Genomic DNA, 18,315 nt, shown 5'->3' on the forward strand with positions numbered 1-18,315 from the left:
ATAAAAGTTGGCAGGTATGTGAGAAATAGGAGTTTTTACCACTTGTTAACTTGTATATTTCTGGAGTGTTTTAATTTTTACAAAAGAGAATGTATTCTACTCAAAAAGATATTTCAAATTTTAAAGAAATTATTAAAATGTTCAAAATGACTTCAGTTCAAGGATATTCATTAAAACATGAAGGGAAAGAACCCCCCATGACTTTAAGAGTCTCCTGTAACTATTCTTTCTTTTTTTTTTTTTTAATTTTATTTATTTATGTTTTTATCCCCAAAGCCCCAGTAGATAGTTGTATGTCATAGCTGCACATCCTTCTAGTTGCTGTATGTGGGACGCGGCCTCAGCATGGCCGGAGAAGCGGTGCGTCAGTGCCCGCCCAGGATCCTAACCCAGGCTGCCAGCAGCGGAGCGCGCGCACTTAACCGCTAAGCCACGGTGCCAGCCCCGCCTGTAACTATTCTAATAGTTACTATGTCGATTTTATTTCACATTTACATCCTAACTCATTGGAATTTACATTTGTTTGAGGGATGCAACAGAAGCTGATTTTCTCTTGTTCAAGTGGAAAACCAACCGTCCAGGAACCATTCATTGCGTAGGTCTGGCTTTCCCAGCAGACCTGCAATGCCTCCTTCCTCACCTGCTAAACCCTGACAGCTACCGCTGCCTCTCGAGCGCCCTAGAGCAAGCGGAGTGAGCTCTGCAACCTGGGCTCCCTGTCTATGAGGGGCGGCTACCAGCAGAGCCTTCTCCCAAGACAGCAGCAGGCATGCTGCACACAGAAGTGCTCAGGGGCCGTCTGCTGCGGAGCAGGAAACCCCTCATGATGAGCAGGCAGTGGGGGAGCCCCGAGCCCCGGGACTGACCTCGGCGGGGGGCACCAGGCTGCTAAGGCAGGGAGCCCCCTCCCTTCAGCTCGTCCACCTCCTCCTGCAGCTTGTGCACCTGGCTGTCGGCGGCTGCCCCTCTTCAGCTGACCGTTCTTCTCCACCTGCTCCCGCAGGCGGCACCCGTGCTCCTGTTCCCCGGGGAGCAGAAGCAATAGGAGTGCAGCAGTCGAGGAGATCTTGGGCCCCCAGTGCTGACAGGATGACCCCCCTGAGGGACGGAGGGCTGGTGTCGCTGTGCTCGCCCCGCACAGCTTCTGCGGCTGGATTCAGGGTGACATCCGTCGGAGGGTGAAGGGGCTCTGGGAGGGTTTCTGAGGCATCATTGTGAATGATGAACTTGGGGGTTCTGGGCCAAGCTCTCATCAGGCCCCAGGCTGGTCCCGCTGCAGCTGGGCTCCACATCCTTCTTCAGCCTCTTTTGGTCAACAGCCTCTCAAGGGACAGATGGCCTCTCTTGAGTGTGCTCTGAGAAGAAACTGTAAGAAGGAAGCCAGCCAATAAATCTGCACGCCCCGATCCTGAGGGATAAAGTCACCCACGGAAATCCCACTCTTACCTAGCAGGCCATGGCTGGGAAGAGGGGGTCTCATCGCCAGCATCTACAGCAGACGTGTTTGCATCTCCTTGGCTGCCTAATGCTGTGGAGGCCACACTGTCTCCTGGAGTTCCTTCCAGAGACTGCGCCCAATCCTGACTGGCAGCTCCCTGGGCGGCACTGGGTGCGTTTTCACCCTGCAGAGCGGGTTACTTCCACTTGTGGGACCACGGCTGGGCCCTCAGCTTTTCCCTCAAGGCCCACAATGAACCTGCAGCTCCTTTCGCATCTGCTTCACGCGCATGTTCCTCAGGCCCCCGGTGGCCTTCCTGATGTATTTTCTCCTGGGGTGGCTGTGGCCTTCAGCCCCCTCATCTCAGTCAGGTGGAAGATGGAGGGCGTGGCCATGGCTTGAGCACATAGTACTGATCCTCCAGCCTTTCCTAGAGCTGTTTTTGGTGAAATATTCACTACAGACGAAAGAATGCTTAGTGGGGTCCAGTCACCCCTGTGAACAGCTTTTAACCACTGGACCAGACGTTTTGAGCCCATTTTGTGGAGCCTGCAAGGATAAATGAAAAAGTAATTAGAAAGAAAGAATTAAATGTTTCCCCCTAAAATAATCAGCTATAAAAGCAAAACAAGTGTGTTTGGGAACACCCACACCTGTAGCCACTTTGCCCATTTAAACCTTTAGTAAAGATTTAAGGAACACCTGCTTGCAACTTATTACTGGAATAGAAACATGAAAGACTCACTGTCTAACTTAAGGAGGTGACCGTCTGTAGGGCAGAGAAGGAAGGAAGGTGAGGACCTCCTCCCAGGCTGTGGTAAGTGCCCTGTAGGGACACAGACGTTCTGGCAGATAACACAGGATGGCATCAAGACAACAGGAAAGGCTTCAAAAAGCCTCAGAAATAGTTCTTAGAAGCTCATGGCTGCACAATCCTCCTGCTGTCCCTAGGGTGCAAGACTTTGGGTGCTAAAATGGGGAGGGTTGGTCACCCTATTTCAAAGCCAGGCCAGGTGTTGGCCAGCAGAGCCTCCCAGGCACCCAGCAGGGCGCCTGGCCCCAGCTCTGCTCAAGCAGCTGAGGATGCTAGACCACCGCCAAGGGGAGGTCAGCCCCAAGAGCTGTGGATCAGTATTACTCCTGTCCTCCCACTACCAGGAGGAAAGCTGCTTCCTGTACAAATCAACCAGCCTCTACAAGGTACTGACCAAGACACTTCATAATCTCTTCTCCTCATTAAGGTAAAATCTCTATTTAGACCAAACTGTGCACGTGGGGGGTTGGGGGGGGTCTGTCCCGAGGGCTTTCTGTTCCACTTGAGGTCATCTAAACCCCCTGAGGCCACTGTGGACCAGACCAGGTGGATACTAGGTCCTCAGGGAGTTCCAAGCAACATGACTTTCTAACCTTTCTCAATGCTTGGTGACCAGTTACCAAAGGACTCCTACCTCATTTGCCCCCAGACCACATTAGACCATGACACATGCCAAGAGCCACCTTCTCTGCAGGGCTTTGCCTCATTCTCAAAACAGTTACAAAACTTTTGGGACACAGGTTCTGAAGGAAACCGTCAAGAAAGCAGGGTGGCTGACCTCTGAAACAAGCTCATGTTACTAGTTCTTTGGATAGATTGTAACAACTTCCGAATTAGAACAAACCACTGTAAACCTTCAACAAGACTACAGACAACAAGTGGCATTCAGGTCTTTCAAAATTCAATAACAACCTGCAACATGAAACAAAATGATCTGCCAGGAGGTTTTCAAAGTAGAATGTCTTCAGCGCACTGTTCTGGGACCTCCAGTGTGGAGTCCGCAGGAAAGGACTCATTGAACTAGCTGAATTCCAGAAGCCCTCATGAAGGGAGCCAGGCCAGGGGGAAAGCAAACCACTCACCCTGCTGTAGGAGCCAAAGGACGATGTGTAGAGAGGAGCCCCTTCACCGAGTCCCCGAGGTAAGCCTCCCGGTGAGGAGTGGGCCGTGCCCTCCTCCACCCAGGATGCTGTCAGATGCAGAATCCAAGTCCACATGGTCAGCCTCCCTATGAGGAGTGGACCGTGCCCTGCTCCCCCAGGATGCTGTCAGATGCCCAGTCTGCAGGGTCAGCCTCCCCGTGAGGAGTGGGCCTCGCCCTGCTCCACCCAGGATGCTGTCAGATGCAGAGTCCCAAGCGTAAGTCTCCTCTTGAGGAGTGGGCTGAACCCTGCTCCTCCCAGGATGCTGTCTGAGTCCAAGTCCACAGGGTCAGCCTTCCCATGAGGAGTGGGCCTTGACCTGCTCTGCCCAGGATGCTGTCAGACACCTCTCCAACACTCACCTCCACCTGCAGAGCCACCTTTCCCTGCACTGCCAGGAACCTTCTAGCAACAGAGCATCTGGGAGGTGTATCCATCCAGCAGGTACAAGCTGCATTTGCTCAGCCACATTCCTGATTGCAGAGATCAAGGCAGGCTCCTTGCCATCAAAAGAGCAGAAAAGTCACAGCAAATCCAAGAAGATAGTGACCTAAGGAAGAGCGTTTCCAGACTATCCTGTTACTTGACATTGTTGGCCCTAGCCCAAATCAGTGGAGAGCAGGGTGGCTGCAGGGTGGGGGTGAGAGGGTGGTGGAGGCCATAAGGTGGGTGCTGGTGGCTGTGGGGTGGCCATGGTGGCCCGAGGTGCCCCGAGCAGAGACGGTGGCGCAGACCACAGCTACACAGCATCCAGCGCTGACTCACCTGCTGGACAGGCCCCGAGCACAAAGTGCTGCCCACCTCGGGCTGGACCTCATGGGGGGCTGACTGGGCAGTGGCGGCCAGTTACCTGTGGAAGGAGACGGTGGTTTCTTCTCGTTGCCTGGCCAATGGGAGCAGATCGTGGCCACACAGCGAACACCATCTCAGGCCTCAGGCTGTTGCACCGCCAGGCTCCGTCCCCCTCCTCACCACCTCTGAGTGGGACCACCACGAGAGTAGAGCTCTGGGCAACACTCTATGGGATGTGGAACTGGTCCCCGTGGCCTACAGGACAGCAAGATGGCAGCACTTACTCCAGCCACCCCCAGTGCACAGTTCTGATCGTTCTTGAGCTTCTGTTAGTGTTTCTTTATATAAAAACAAGCCATTGAGGATGCATGCTTTTCTTTGCATGTTTGTCCTTGTAATGAGCAGTCAGACTCCGCACTTTTTGATGTGTGCTGACAGCTTACGCCTCTCCTCTCCCTCTTCCCCTCATGTCCACACCTGGACAAGCTGAAGAGCAAGTCCAGAGTCTCCTTTCTCTGGCATTGGCTTCGGATCCAACCACACAAGCCCCTGTATGTGTGCAGAACTCTCGCCCTGGTCTCACCCCTGGCAAAGATTTCTTGCTTTGACCAAACTTTAGTCAGGATCCTGAACCTTTTCCTAGGTTTGTGTGTGCACTTCCTTGTAAAATCCAGTTTTAGTAAGAACCTTGCTAAGTCAGTTTAAGCAGAACCCACACCCGTAGATCTGATCACCCTCGAGATCTGCTTGGGCTCCTCCACGTCCCCCACCATCCCTCAGGTGGTGTCTGATAACTCTGGCCTGGCTTCGGTAATAATCTTGTTAGGTCAGGTTAGCTAGAAACCCCAACATTTGTTTTTTCTCTTAGTAATTTTCCTTCTCCTCACCCCCACAATGCTGCCTGGCCGTGAATGCTCACTTGCCCATGCTGCATTCAAAGTCGAGCCCAATCTCATTTCTCCCCAGCTGTGAATCCCATCACAGTGGTCTCTACATATTGCAGTGGTTCTGAATAAAATATGCCTTACCATTTTTGACAAGTGTCATTGAATATTTTTTCTTTAAAACCTCCAACCACGATAAAAACCCAGGCCTGGCTTCTTTCCTTGCTCCCTCAAGCCATTTCAGAGCTGCTTGTGATTTTGGCCCTGCTCTCCTCAGAGACATCTATTATGTGAGTCATAAGACTTTTGCTAACTTCTGTGTGTGTGTGGAGGGGGACACACACCAGCATCAGTCTCTCCATGGCAACCATAGCACTTACCAGTGAGCAGTCATATTTTGAAAGGAATCTCTTTCTCTGGGAGGTAGGTCTCAACAATGAGTTCAAAATATTCAGTGAACGATGTACTAAACAGATGTGCTGTCATCCAGGCTTTGTTGTTCCATTTGAGCATTGACTCTAAGTTAAAGTCACCGGATGCATTACCCCTAACAAGAGAGCGAGACTGTACAAAGGCCCGGGGGGGGGTGGATTGGAGGGGGAGGGGAGAGAACAGGATCAGTTAGAGGAACCAGAGGTCAGAGTGTGAGACAGGAGTTGGAGAAGGGGCCAGAGCAGTCGGTAACAGCACAGCAGCCAGGTCAAGGCCCTGTGCACCATGTCTGGGAGTCAGGATCTTCTAATAGCAGTCAGTGGGGGAGCCCCACTTCTGCTTGGATCTCTGGGGGACAAGAAGGCAGTGTCTTACCACGTCTGTCTGTCCACAGCTTCCAGACCCTGGCCAGGGAGCATGAAGCACTGATGCAGAAGTACCTGCACCTGCTGCAGATCGTGGAGACGAGAAGACAGTGGCCAAGCAGCTACGGCAGCAGATCGAGAATGGGGAGATCAATATCGAGTGACTGAAGGCAGAGGTGACTGCTGACGAGGGGTGCAGAAGAGGGTGGCCGGGGTGCCCAGGGCACAGGCCCAACACCCCACACTCCAGGCTTCAGCAGGATCGGGGGGGGGCACATGACCGGCAGCGGGGACCAGCTTCCAGCCACAACTAAGCCAGTCTCCAAAAGTAAATTTAGTGATGCTGGCAGAGTGGGAAGGGCCTTAGTCAGATCTGAGTTCAGATCTGCCACTTGACATTTGCAACTTGACAGTTACAACTTGGAGTGCGCCCCCCCCATCCTCTATGCGTCCATTCCTTCATCTATAAAACAGCCTTTTTATACTTGCCTGACAAGGGTGTGAGGATTGAGTGAGGTTATTTATGGGCGAAGTTTTATTTACTCTGCTGATGACCACATTGAGTAAGCATCCCCACATTATCAGCTGAAGAGTCCGGGGACACAGGGTCCCTGGTATGTCATCATAGTGTGGGCTCGTGGCTCAGTTCCAAGCAGTCGTTCCCTCTGCCTGTCATAAGAGCTCCTACAGGGGCTCACCGGCTCCAGGCTTATTGGTCTGGAGGCCATGCTGTTGCTAGGTTAAGCCTTCTAGAACTTCACTACTCAAAATGTGGTCCATGAAGCAAGAGCATGTTAGGAATGCAGAATCTCAGGCCCTGCCCAGACCTCCGGAATCAGAATCTGCACTTTCACAACAGCCCAGTCGATTGCCATTTACATTAAAGCTTGGGAGGCGCTGGCTCTCTGTCCCTTAGACGCCCCTCACCAGCTGTCTACCCCAGCGCCGAATGATCTGATTGCCTCTCCCCCCTCAAGAAGGACACTGCCTTCTTGTCCCCCAGAGATCCAAGCATGTTCACCAGATGCTCAGAGCCATTTGGCCACGTCACACGAGGACCGTGGACTCTGAGCTGAGGACGGGAAAATGGAAACATAGATTCTAACGAGGGTCGGATGCATGATTTGTAGGGCCTGATGCAAGGGAAAAATGCAAGGCCCTGGGTGGAGTCGGGGAAGTCGACCTCCCCTTCTCACAGCCCACCAACCCACCCATGGCAGACAGGCGCCCCCCCAATTTCAACCTCCAACCTCCTCTAACCTCTGTGCCATGATACACTTGGTACCTAGATGAGGGGTGGGCAAGATGTCCCTGCTGAGTCACCCACCTAGTGCCCAGGCATTGTCCCTCACCCTGCCCTGAGACACCATCGGGATTGCACTGCACCCACTCTTACTGCACCTACACCGAGGCTCCTGAAGAGGGTTGAGGGTGACTCACGGAGGGATGTGAGTTTTCCTTGCTGACTAGACCCATTTGCTCCCAGAGACAGGGTAGAGGAGGTCATGGGTTCTGGGGTGCCAACATGTGTGGAGCAAGCAGCTGAGAGACCACCCCAGTGAGGCAGCAGGAGGCAGGAACACATGGGGGCTGAGACTCCAAGCCCCTGGGGTGTGCTCCATTGTTCCATCAGATGTTACTCATGAAAACAAATTAAAAGAGAAATGGTTAAGAACTACAAGGTTGCAACTGCGGAACCTGAAGCCCCAAGCATGGGGCCTTCTGAGCATAGGACCCCATCACATGACTTTGAAGCCAGCTCTGCCTGGAATGTTCAAAGATCTGAAGTTGCCAATTCCACCTTATGGTGCCGCTGCCAAGCTCTGAACTGATGGTCACGTCAGCTCGGAACTTGAGGTTGAACAAAAGTTTCAGATTCCACACACCTCCTCTACCCTGCACCAGGCACTGTCAGACATGCTTCCTTAGTCAGTCCCCATAGCTATAATCATAGGATTGAATGAGGAAGGGGGCTAAGAGAACTCAAGTCATCTGCCCAAGCTCACACAGCTGGGAGGTGGCAGAGCCAGGACTAGAACCCACGTCTCCTTGTCTACTTGCTAGTCTTGCCACTCTACTCATAGCCTCTTCCCATGTCACTCCTGGGATGGGGGCTTGTCCTGAGTCTAAACCATTCACTCTGAGATCTATCCTAGCCCTACACATATCCCTGAAACCAAGCTGAGTCCTTGTTAGGGACCAGGGAATAGGTCTAGGGACCAGCACCAGGTTAGTGGCTTCATGATCAAGGGTGTCAGGTGTCATTCATTCACTCACTCACTCATTCACTAACTGCCTAATATCAGCTGACCACTGCCTCATCCTCTTCCCCAGGCTCCTCTTCCCTCATCACTTGGGGATCCAGCCAGTGCTGCCTGGTCATGAGCTGTGCACATCTTGGCCTTTGCACATGCTGGGGCTTCTGTTTGGAGTGCCCCTGCCACCCCCACGCTTCCCTGCCTGGTGGGATCCTACCAAGCTCGAATGCCTCCTCCTGGGGACTCTCATCCCAGAATGTTCTCCTTGCCCCCTGCTCCCACGGCTTTCCCACCCTCAGCATGCCATGTCAGAGCCAGGTCCTTGGGTGTCTGTCCCCAACCCGGTCTGGTGAGACCTCCTTGAAAGCAGGGGTGTCCTTTATCACTCTGTCCCTTCTGCCTCACACATAGTAGGTACTCTGTAAGGGCTTGATGAATGAAGGGCATCAGGCTCTGTGGCAGGCAGTAAAGAGATGGAAGATTCTACCCTTAAGGTCTGATTGGGGTAGAGTGTGATTGGTGCCATAATAGAGCTTGCGGTGTGAACCCAGCTAGAAAATGAGTCATTTTATGGCCAAAGAAGGTGTGGGTTCATGTCGCATATGGCCTTGAAAGGTTTCAGGGGTTGGTAGGCCAGAGAAGGGGTGGGTGCAAAAGGCAGGGCCCTCTCTGGTGCTGGGGAGCACAAAACTGGTCAGTTTTGAGTGAAAGTGTGTGTGTGTGTGTGTGTGTGTGTGTGTGTGTGTGTCAGTGTGGCAGCAGAGGCCTGTTTGGTGGGAATTTGGAGCAACGTTTTCAACTGAGTGCATTACTCTCCAGGGCAAAGGATTTCTTTAAGAAGACTGAAAGATCAGCTTGGTAAAGCCTTCTGGCTGTAGTCTCTCTCTCTCACTGTCTCTCACTCTCTCTCACTCTCACTCACTCTCACTCACACACACACATCCACATCCTGCAGGGCAGAGGACACCTGTGTGCTCTGGAGGGGCTTTAGGAGGGTGAAACAGAGCCCATTTCCCAGGAAGTAGGCCATCAGGTAGGCAGGAGGCACTGAGAAGCCAAGTAAGTGATGAGTGACGCCCGTGACAAAGATAGAGGGTCTTAGAAAGTCAGAGCTGGGAGGGATCTGAGAACTCAGAGGTCCACAGAAGAGGGAGGACTTATCCAAGGTCACTCCAAGGTCACTTCCAGTGCTAGAATCCAGGCTTAACCTTGGGTCTCCTGGCTGTAGATGCTTGGCCTGTGCCTGCCCCACAACTTATTCCTTCCTTGCTGGGGAGACGGGCCAGATAAAAGGTGCATGTTCGGGAACCACTGCGTCACCTGGATGACCTCAAGCTCTCATGGTCCACCTGATAGCCAGAAAAATTCCTCAAGCCCCATCCCACTTATTCCTGAGGATTTTCAGGGTCTTCCATTTTCATGGCCACGTCTGGCTTCTAATTCTGCTCTCCTGGCTTCTTGTATCACTTCTCACAGCGGCTGTCTTCACTCGGTCTTGACTGCTCCTTACCCCTGTATGGGCACTCCTTGTGTCCATCAGGTGGAGCTAGATTCTGCTGCAATTACAAACAGCCCCCAAGTCTCAGTGGCTTAAAACAACAAAGATTGCTTTTTCTCTCACACTGTGTGTCCATTGTGGGTTCCGCTCCACAACATTCTCACTCAGAGTCAGGGTCACAGGCTGATGGGTCTCCCACAATCAGGAAATTCACCAGTCCCATGGCAGGGGAAGCAACGTGGCAAATGGTGCCTGACAGCACTGCTCACATTTCATTGGACAAAGTGAGTCACTTGAACACACTCAACTTCAGGGGCTTGGGAAGTACAGTCCTGCCCTGTCCCAGCAGGACAACCAGAGTATCCAGGAAAGACCTAATGACACCCAACTGGCTCCTCTTTCAGTCCCCAAGCCCCTGACACCAGCCAAGTATAGACCAGACTTTCTGAAAGCCTTAGATACAGTAGAAGGGGTTTGCAGTACTGAAACAGAAAATGGCTTAAACGTGAATAGAAGACATCCTTGCCCTTCTGTCACTCAGCATTTCCTGCTACACGGATTTCTTGCTGACCTCCTCTCCTCACACTGGCCTCTCTCCACATGTTTCCAACGCCATTTTGTTGGTGGTGGGGGTGTTCAAAATCTCTTTATCTGCCAAGACCCTCGCCCCCGTCCAGTGATGTGTTGGAGCTGGCTTATACCAATTTGCAAGTTTGTTGTGAAATTTTCAAGACTCTTTCAAGCTTGTTATTCGCCCTTTGGTAGCTTAAAATGGGCCAAGGTTGGAATGTTTACACCATGGAAATCAGCCAGTGCTACCAGTCAGAGTTTTTTTTTCAGAGAGCTGGTCATTAATCCTTTACCACTATACCCTTGTATACACTTTCTTCAGGACCAGCTAAATACTTTGCTGGGTCCAGTGCAAAATGAAAATGCAAGGCTCTTAAGAATTTCAAGGCAACAACAACAGAGCCTGAAACCAGGCATTAGGCCCTTCTAAGCGGGCTGTGGACAGGTCACACATCAAGGACATTGGCCCTGTCTCTACTCCATGTATACTCTCCATCCCTGGAGTCCCAACCCACAGCCATGTCTCCCTAGAGGTAACGGGAGAGCATACTCAAACAAAAGTCTACACAAAATTTATTAAGCAAAACTATCCAGCTCTGCTTAGTCTCTTCTTTTCCATCTAAACAGCCCTCTTGGGCCTTATCTTTTGTAACCAAAAAGCTCCAAGGACCATCTAAAACAAAGGGAGCATCCTCCTCTGAGAAGAATCCTCCCCTCCTCTAGAATCTTCAGTTTGGCATCATTTCATTGTTTTAATAGTTATTTTTCTCCCATTTATGATTGGAAGTAAGTTTGGATGGCTCAGGCAGCTCTAAAGGGCAGGGTAGGAGTTTAGAGATGGTGGTGATATTTTACTGACTTGGTAGCACTCAGAATCCTGCAAGCCTGACTCTGCAAGAAACTGCAGAGATCTTTAGTTCCGGGTTTAAGGTAAAACTGTAACCATGGAATCAGGTTTGCAAACCAACTTTGACATGGAGAGGGCCGCCTTGACCCCTCCCCAGTCAGCCCCTCTGCAGGGCCCACTCTGTGCCTTGAGTCCTATTTCCCATGTTCCTCCTGCCATCCCCAACCCTGCTGTCCTGCACTCAACACCCTGTCATACTCTGCATCTTTGTTCACACCATCCCCTCTGCTCCAATTCCTTCCATTCTATAACACACTTGCTGGGCTCCGTTTTATCTTTGTGAGGAAGATAAGCCCTGAGCTAAAATCCATGCCAATCCTCCTCTTTTTGCTGAGGAAGACTGGCCCTGGGTTAACATCTGTGCCCATGTTCCTCCACTTTTATATGGGATGACACCACAACATGGCCTGACATGAGGTGCATCGGTGCAGGCCCGGGATCCGAACCCGGGCCGCCAGCAGCGGAGCTCGTGCACTTAACTGCTACACCACGGGGCGAGCGCAATTGGGCTCCTGTTTTGTCCTGCAAAACGTCTGGGTAGCGCTTGTGGCTTCCATGGTGAGACCCTCCCACTGCAGGAGGTGTGTACCTTGTTGGAGTATAAGTTACCTCTGTGGGTATCTGACCCTCTTCTTAGGCTGGAAGCTCCTCCAGGGCAGGGATCTGACTTATCCACCTTTGGCTGTGTCTCACCCGTGCCCAGCATGGTGCCCACCACAGAGACTCCATCAGGACATGCTGACAGCATTGGCACAAAGGGAGACAGAGATGGGCATCTCTTAGGCTTGGAAGAGGCCAGAGGGAATGGAGGAAGGAGAGAGAACTGAGTTGTGTGGCAGCTGTTTGAAAAGCAAGAAGTACAGAGATCTTTAGCAAAACTTTGCTAACAAAAGAGAGAAAACCCAGGACTAGTTCCTCCACCAATGACTGCACTGACTAAATGCATTCTGGATTAAAGACACTGTCTCCAGAGAGGGGACTGGGGTGTGGCAGGAGCCGATGAGCAGTGCTGCTAAGGAGTGTCACAAATGAGGGTTTGCCTCTGATGGGCCAAGAAGGTCAGACTGTGGGGTGGAAAGTGGGCAGGGCTCAGCTGAGACACCAGGCATTGACCCAGTTGGGCAGACAGAGCTGGACTCTAGCTGGCGAGTTGGGGTGTAAGCCAAATTCCAAACTCTCCATGGACATCGTTGAGAAGGGTCAGCTGAGCAGGCCCTGATGTCAGCCAAGCAAACCCAGATCCAAAGCAAATGCATCCCCAGAAGGGACCTGCAGGATAAGGGAAGGAGGCCTCTGCGATCTCAGTGGGGCTGGGGCTCCTGCCACCATCCTGACACTGGTTTGTAGCAGGGTTGGGCCATGGTCCAAGGCTTCTGCAGGGTCCCCAGGCTCACAGCTTTCCAGAGCTTTGCCAACCTGGCCCGATCCTTAAATCAGATTCCCAGACTGCCAGTGTTGCCTATGCAGGGAGCAGAGTGCCTGACCTGATGGCATCTGGTTTTTGCTTTTGTCCCTGGGGAGTAGATGTCTTGTAGACGTATCTGAGAAGGGCGCCATCAGTTTTACATACAGACTAGTCTTACACACACACACACACACACACACACATCCCTCCAGCCTAAAGAGAAAAGGATACCACGTGCAGATACCAGAACTGGCAAAGACAGCAGACTGGCATTAGGGTGATGACATCAGGACAGTAAGGGTGCTGACATCAGGACAGTAAGGGTGCTGACTGGGTATTCACGTGTCTCTGAGCTCTCCACGAGCCTGTGTGTGAGTCCCTTAGCTCTTTAGAGTTCAGATCCAAGAACAGCCATTTTTTCATGTGCCAAGGGTCTCAGAGAATCGAAAAAATAGAAAAGCCTGCATCAGCAATGCATATTTCTCCATTAGATATTTTCAGCCGCTCTTCAAGCACAGGCCGGGGCAGTTTTAGCAACCCAGAAGTGGAGAGCAGGTAACTGTCCCATTTTGCTTTCAAAGTGCTCCATTCACTCAATTGTCAGAGCCCATTCATCCTGCGGTTCAGCAAGTGGCCTTGAGGCGACAAAGCCACGTGCCCTGAAAAGGGAGCAGAGCTGGCTCTGTGGTGTGTTTGTGATTTCCTAAGCTACTATCTTTGAACGTCTGCCACACAGCTCAGGGATGTCTCTGCACCCATTCAGCATCTTCCACTCCTGCTCTTGTTGTACTGAGGGAGTGAGACCCCAGGGTGGGGGTTTGCCCTCAGGCAACACACTGCTGGGAGAGAGGACAGCCCCCTGTGACACATCCCCTAGGAGGACAACACCAGGGACCTCCAACAGCCAAAGTGCTGGGTCATCACAGAGGAGGGAGCAGAGAGCACACGTGGACAATGGGACCAGGGAGGGGCATCTGATGTGGCAGAGAAAGACAGAGACCACGGCAGGGAGATGAGGACAGGCTCCTAGGCTGGGGCTGCCCTGACTCCCGGGGGGGTTCACACTTTCTCTCTGGGCCTGTTTTCCTGTCCACAAATGGGGTGTATGACAGAGTCCCTATGGCATCCCCTCTGCTGTTCAGCTCAAACCCCAGACACACTGGGGAAGTTCTCAGTTCTCCAGGGTGGTAGGAGATGGGGGTGATGAGCAGAGGCAGAGGATGAACAGTTGGGAGAGCAGGGGGCTGCAGGAAGTAGCAGAAGTCTCTCTGGCATCCTTACAGCTCACCCTGGAGAGGAGACTCAGGCTGTGTTCTGGAGCTGGCTGGCTGGGGAGCATGGGTGGAGAGGAGGATGCTGGGAGGGGAGCCACAGCAAATGTGGCTGCCAGGGGTGTTCAGAGGGCCATTACTCAGCATGGTGCTAAGCTGCTAGTGAGAAGGCATGTTCCCCAGTGCTCTTTAGGTGGTGACAGGGCACTTGCATGGGAGAATCTGGGTGTTTTTGCTTTTCTGTTTTCCCTCAAAATGGGGTTGTGGAGAGCTAGCATATACTGAGCACCTTCTCTGCATAAGGCCCTCAAATTGTCCCATTACTTGCAGGGGTGACCTCATTTCACCTTCAGATTCTCCAGGAAAGACCTGAAGTTAAGAGATGTTAGGCATCTTGCTGGAGGTCACACAGCTGAGAAGCAGCATAAGGCGGATTTGAGCCTGCTCTGAGTGGGTCTCAAGCCTTAGCTCTTTTTCACATCATCAGTGGCATTTCCTCTGAATTCTCTAGAGCCCTGAGTTCCTCTAAGATCCTTTAGGGTCACCCCAGCAGGTGGGCACTGAGGGTTCCAGGAAGGCTGGCAGCGAGAGCAGCTCCCATCCTCTGCCGGCTTCTGGGGAGTGTGACCCATGTTTAGAAAAGCCTGTGTTTGGTGTAGAGCTCTGCTGTCACCATCTTGAAATTTTGTCATTTTTTAAAGAAGGGATCCTGCATATTTGCTCTTCACTGGGCCCCACAAGTTACATAGTCTATCCCTCTGATGAGGTTTTCACATAAGGTGTCACTTGAGAAAGGTGTTTGCTGCTAGAGTCCCACAGACGGTGGCAGCCCCTGCCCTTTCCCTGGGCCCCTCAGCTCTGCTGGGACTTGGGGGCAGAGGCCCTTTGAGGGGCAGGAACTCCATGGCCGGAGCTTACACTGTGCTTCCTCTGTCAGTGAGGCCATCGTGTGTTTGCACCACATCCTTACCAAGGCCTGAAGACCTGCATCTCCAGCTGGCCCACTGGGGCCTGGGTGAGCAGCCAGCCCTGGCAGAGTTCCCCAGCCACCACCTGAGAAGTCCCTCTCCAAGGCCCACTCCTGCAGGCTGGCGGCACTTCCATCCTCCCCGACTGTAACAGTAGCCCCTTAAAAACTCACATAATCCCTCAGAGGGAGCAGAAGAGGAAAGACAAGTTGGCAAAAGCTGTTTTTCTAGGAAGAGATATTTTTAGTTTCTTATCTATTTTCCCTTTTAAAAATAATATATATGAACACATTTGAGAAAATTCGACTATCTAGAAAAGCAGAAAATGTTAAAAGCTATATCAACCATAGTTCTCCTTCTCAAAGATAACCACTGTAAACACATTGATGTGTTTTCCTCAAACTTTTTTCTATACACAGATCTTGGGATTCCCCCCCCATTTGATTTACATAATGTCACACATATGAATATTGAATTTGAATATTGATGTGTTTTTTTTTTACTTAAGATTAGCACATGCTTTTTGATGGCTGTATGATGCTCCAGTACCTGTGAGCATGCCCTCATCCATGCAGCCATCTCCCGTCATTGGCTCTTACAGTTGTCGCAACCACTAGAAACACTCATCTCTGCATCTGAAATGTTCATATGAGAGAGCGTCTCCTTGGGACAGGTTTCCAAAAGTAGAATGACAAAGAAAAGGTAGAAGCACGGTCAAGGCTCCCACTCCATCCACCCTGCGTCACTGCTCTCCGAGCTGGCTGCACCATCCTGATGGCCCCGAGGGTTGCACAGCAGGACCCCTGCATCGCTCCTCTCCCACACTGAGTGTGACCCTTTTATTGTTCACTTTCCTAAGTCAGAGAGCCCCGCTTTTCCCCAAGATCACAATGAGAAGACTCCCTAGAAGGAAAAGGTCTGCACTTCCTGTAGTTGTGTCATTGAAGGTGCTGTCCCTTGGGTAGTGTAAGAGCTCCCACTTAAGAGTTTATTGCAAAGGAAGCACGTATTTCTTTTTTAATGGAGTTTATAAGCAGAGGTTTCAGTGGGTTCATCCCTGCCAATCAAGTATTGAAGGGCAGGTTTGGGGAGATTGGCTGGGCTTTCAGGGGCTGGAAGGCAGGGTATTGTGTATCCAGGAGGTTGGGACAGAGCGGGCCAGCAACAGACCCACCTTGCTGAACCTGGGGAGGCATGGAAGGACAGGGACACACAGATAAAGGGACAGAGAGTTGAGGGGACATGACCCGAGAGGGCATGTCATGTGAGGAGAAGCCCTGGAATGGGGGACTCAAGAGAGCTGGTTCCAGGCCAGCTACTGATTCACCTTATGACCACGGATGGGTCACATCTGTCACTGGTGGGGCACTCTGGGAGGCCTCTTGGGGGAGCCAGGGCTGAGGGGGATGTGGAGCTGCAATTCAGTTACCACAGAGGCCTCAGCTGAACCCCCAAAACTCCGGAGCTGGGTGGCCCTTCAGACCCTTCAGGCAGTGGGGCACACCACAGCACCCACAACAGCCCTCTCCGGCCTTCCAATACACAGGTGTCAGAGTAGACGGAGCCCCATCTCTATAAAGATCTGTGACTCTGATGTGGTCCCAATGTCTGGGGTCACCTATCTGGCCCTGGATAGGACAGTGGTGCCAGAGTCATCCCCAAAGGCAAAGGGGTCTCTGAGTGGGAGGTCTGAGCCTGGCCTTGACCTCCGTGGGTGGGGCTGGGTGACCGAGGGTTTGTGGGGCATCTCACCGAGCAGACATGTTGGCCATCCTGCTGCCCGTGTTCAATTTCTATCAGGAGCTAGTATCCAGCCAGCAGTACAGCCTGCAGACCCTGGCCAACTGCAAGCAGAACAGTGACTTTGACAAGCTGCTGAAGCACTATGAGGCCAAACTGACTGCAGGGAGAGAGTTTTGGAGACCTTCCTCACTGACCCCATGTTCCAGCTGGCATTTAGCCCTCTCCTTGAGGGCAAATGCATGGGGAGCCCACTGGGGGCCATGACAGTGAGGGCCACATCAGGGAGGAAGCCACACCTTGGGGCACCAGGGGGCCATGGCCGGGAAAGCCCAAGCCCTAACAGGCCCCAGCTCTGGGCTGCCTGGAGAATGGGGTTAGAGCCAGCCCCTGACCTAGCGGACCACAGGCCTGTCCAGCTCCACAGAGAAGGCAGTGTGGGAAAGCGAGGGGGAGCTCCTGGTCCTGAGCCCACCTCCAGGCCCTTCCTCTTGCTGGCTTAGAGCCTCAAGCTCTGGGCTCTTGCCCTAGACAAGACCCTGGAAAAGTCTCCACATTAGAGTCTGAGATCAGAAGTGCTGTGGGTGTCCGTCCTCAGCCCTGCTCATGGGAGTGCTGGGAGTTCAGAGAACCATCCTCCATCTGCTTTCTCTCTCCCTCTCTACATTGCTGCTTTCTCTGACTTGCTTCATCACAGTCTCTCTACTTCCTCATCCTTGCCTCTGTCCCTCTCCCCCTGCCTCTCCCTCCTGCAGATTCCCAGGCACATTCTGACACTGCACCAGCTCCTGGCCCACTTTTCACATGCACATCCAGCCAACAGCCTGGACGACGCCAGGGCTAAACTGGGGGGGTTGTCTGGGTGAGCTCGCCTCCCGGGTGCCCCCGCCAGTGGACAGGCCAGGGCTGAGGATGCTCCCCAGCGGGAGTTTCCTGAGCCCCAGATGGTAAATCTCATGTTCAGTTTAGGATCCCAGGAGGTGGTGTTTGGGGGACCCCCAGCCTGCCCCACCTGGAAGCAGGGTCCCAGGAGCAATCTGAGTTCACAGCTGAAGCCCAGGGGGCAGTTGGTGGGATGGTGTGGGTGGTGTGCTGTCCCTGGCACAGTTGTGGTTCGAGGAAGGGCCCTGGGCACTCACGTGGGCCCATCTGCCAGGATGGGGATCGGCCCAGGGACTCACAGGCACTCTGCCAACTTCCTCTGTTCTCCAGTGCCAGTGTCTCACAACCTGTGGCATAGGAGCCCCAGAGGGGAGCCTGAGTGATGGGCCTTCATGAGTCCAAGACTGCAGTCAACAGCAGGCAGTGTCACGAGTGGACAAGCCCGTGACTTGTCCAGTGTCAGAGGCCCCAGCCCTCTGGTCAAGACACCTCCGCTGCCCCTCTTTCAGTCTCCAAAGCCCAGGGAGAAACCTTCCTCTGTGGGGGCAGAAGCAGGGGGACCAGGGAGGAGGCGCCTACAACAGCCCAGGCAGCAGTTGACGGTGGCCTGCACCAGGTGGTGGCAGTGGAGGTGAGGAGGAGGTTCAGATTCGGAGTGTGTTTTGAAGATGGAACCAACAGGAGTTTTTGATGCATTAGATGTGGGGAGAGAGAAGATGGGAGTCAAGGGCGATTCCAGAGTTTTTGGCTGAGCAAGCAGAAGGTTAGAGTTGCTGCTAACCGGGATGGAGAAAGGTGCAGGAGGGGCAGGTGTGGAGGGGGAATCTTTCTTGTTTCTTTGGAGCTTAACTGGGGGCGTGTTGAACTTGAGATGGACAACAGTGGTGGAGAGGACAAGAAGGGAGGAGGGCATTTGAGTCTGGAGTGTAAGGGAGCGAGCCATTCGGGA

At 52.6% G+C, this 18,315-nt stretch overlaps 1 protein-coding gene across 17 annotated transcripts in view; it reads right to left on the minus strand.

Moving 5' to 3' along the window:
- LOC131418961 (ral guanine nucleotide dissociation stimulator-like) overlaps window positions 1-18,315 on the minus strand; it is a 267,073-nt gene that overhangs the window by 144,253 nt on the left and 104,505 nt on the right. For 7 of the 17 annotated variants that reach the window (XR_009223089.1, XR_009223097.1, XR_009223096.1 and 4 more), the window contains exon 1: window positions 867-945. The exons of 7 other annotated variants lie outside the window; for them this stretch is intronic. The gene's annotated coding sequence lies outside the window, so the exon portion shown is untranslated. Of the gene's footprint in view, window positions 1-866; window positions 947-18,315 lie in introns of those variants that run through there. 3 more of the 17 variants (XR_009223087.1, XR_009223084.1, XR_009223086.1) reach the window with 1 other exon arrangement.

Source organism: Diceros bicornis, chromosome 20, assembly GCF_020826845.1.
Source record: "Diceros bicornis minor isolate mBicDic1 chromosome 20, mDicBic1.mat.cur, whole genome shotgun sequence".
Taxonomy (NCBI): domain Eukaryota; kingdom Metazoa; phylum Chordata; class Mammalia; order Perissodactyla; family Rhinocerotidae; genus Diceros; species Diceros bicornis.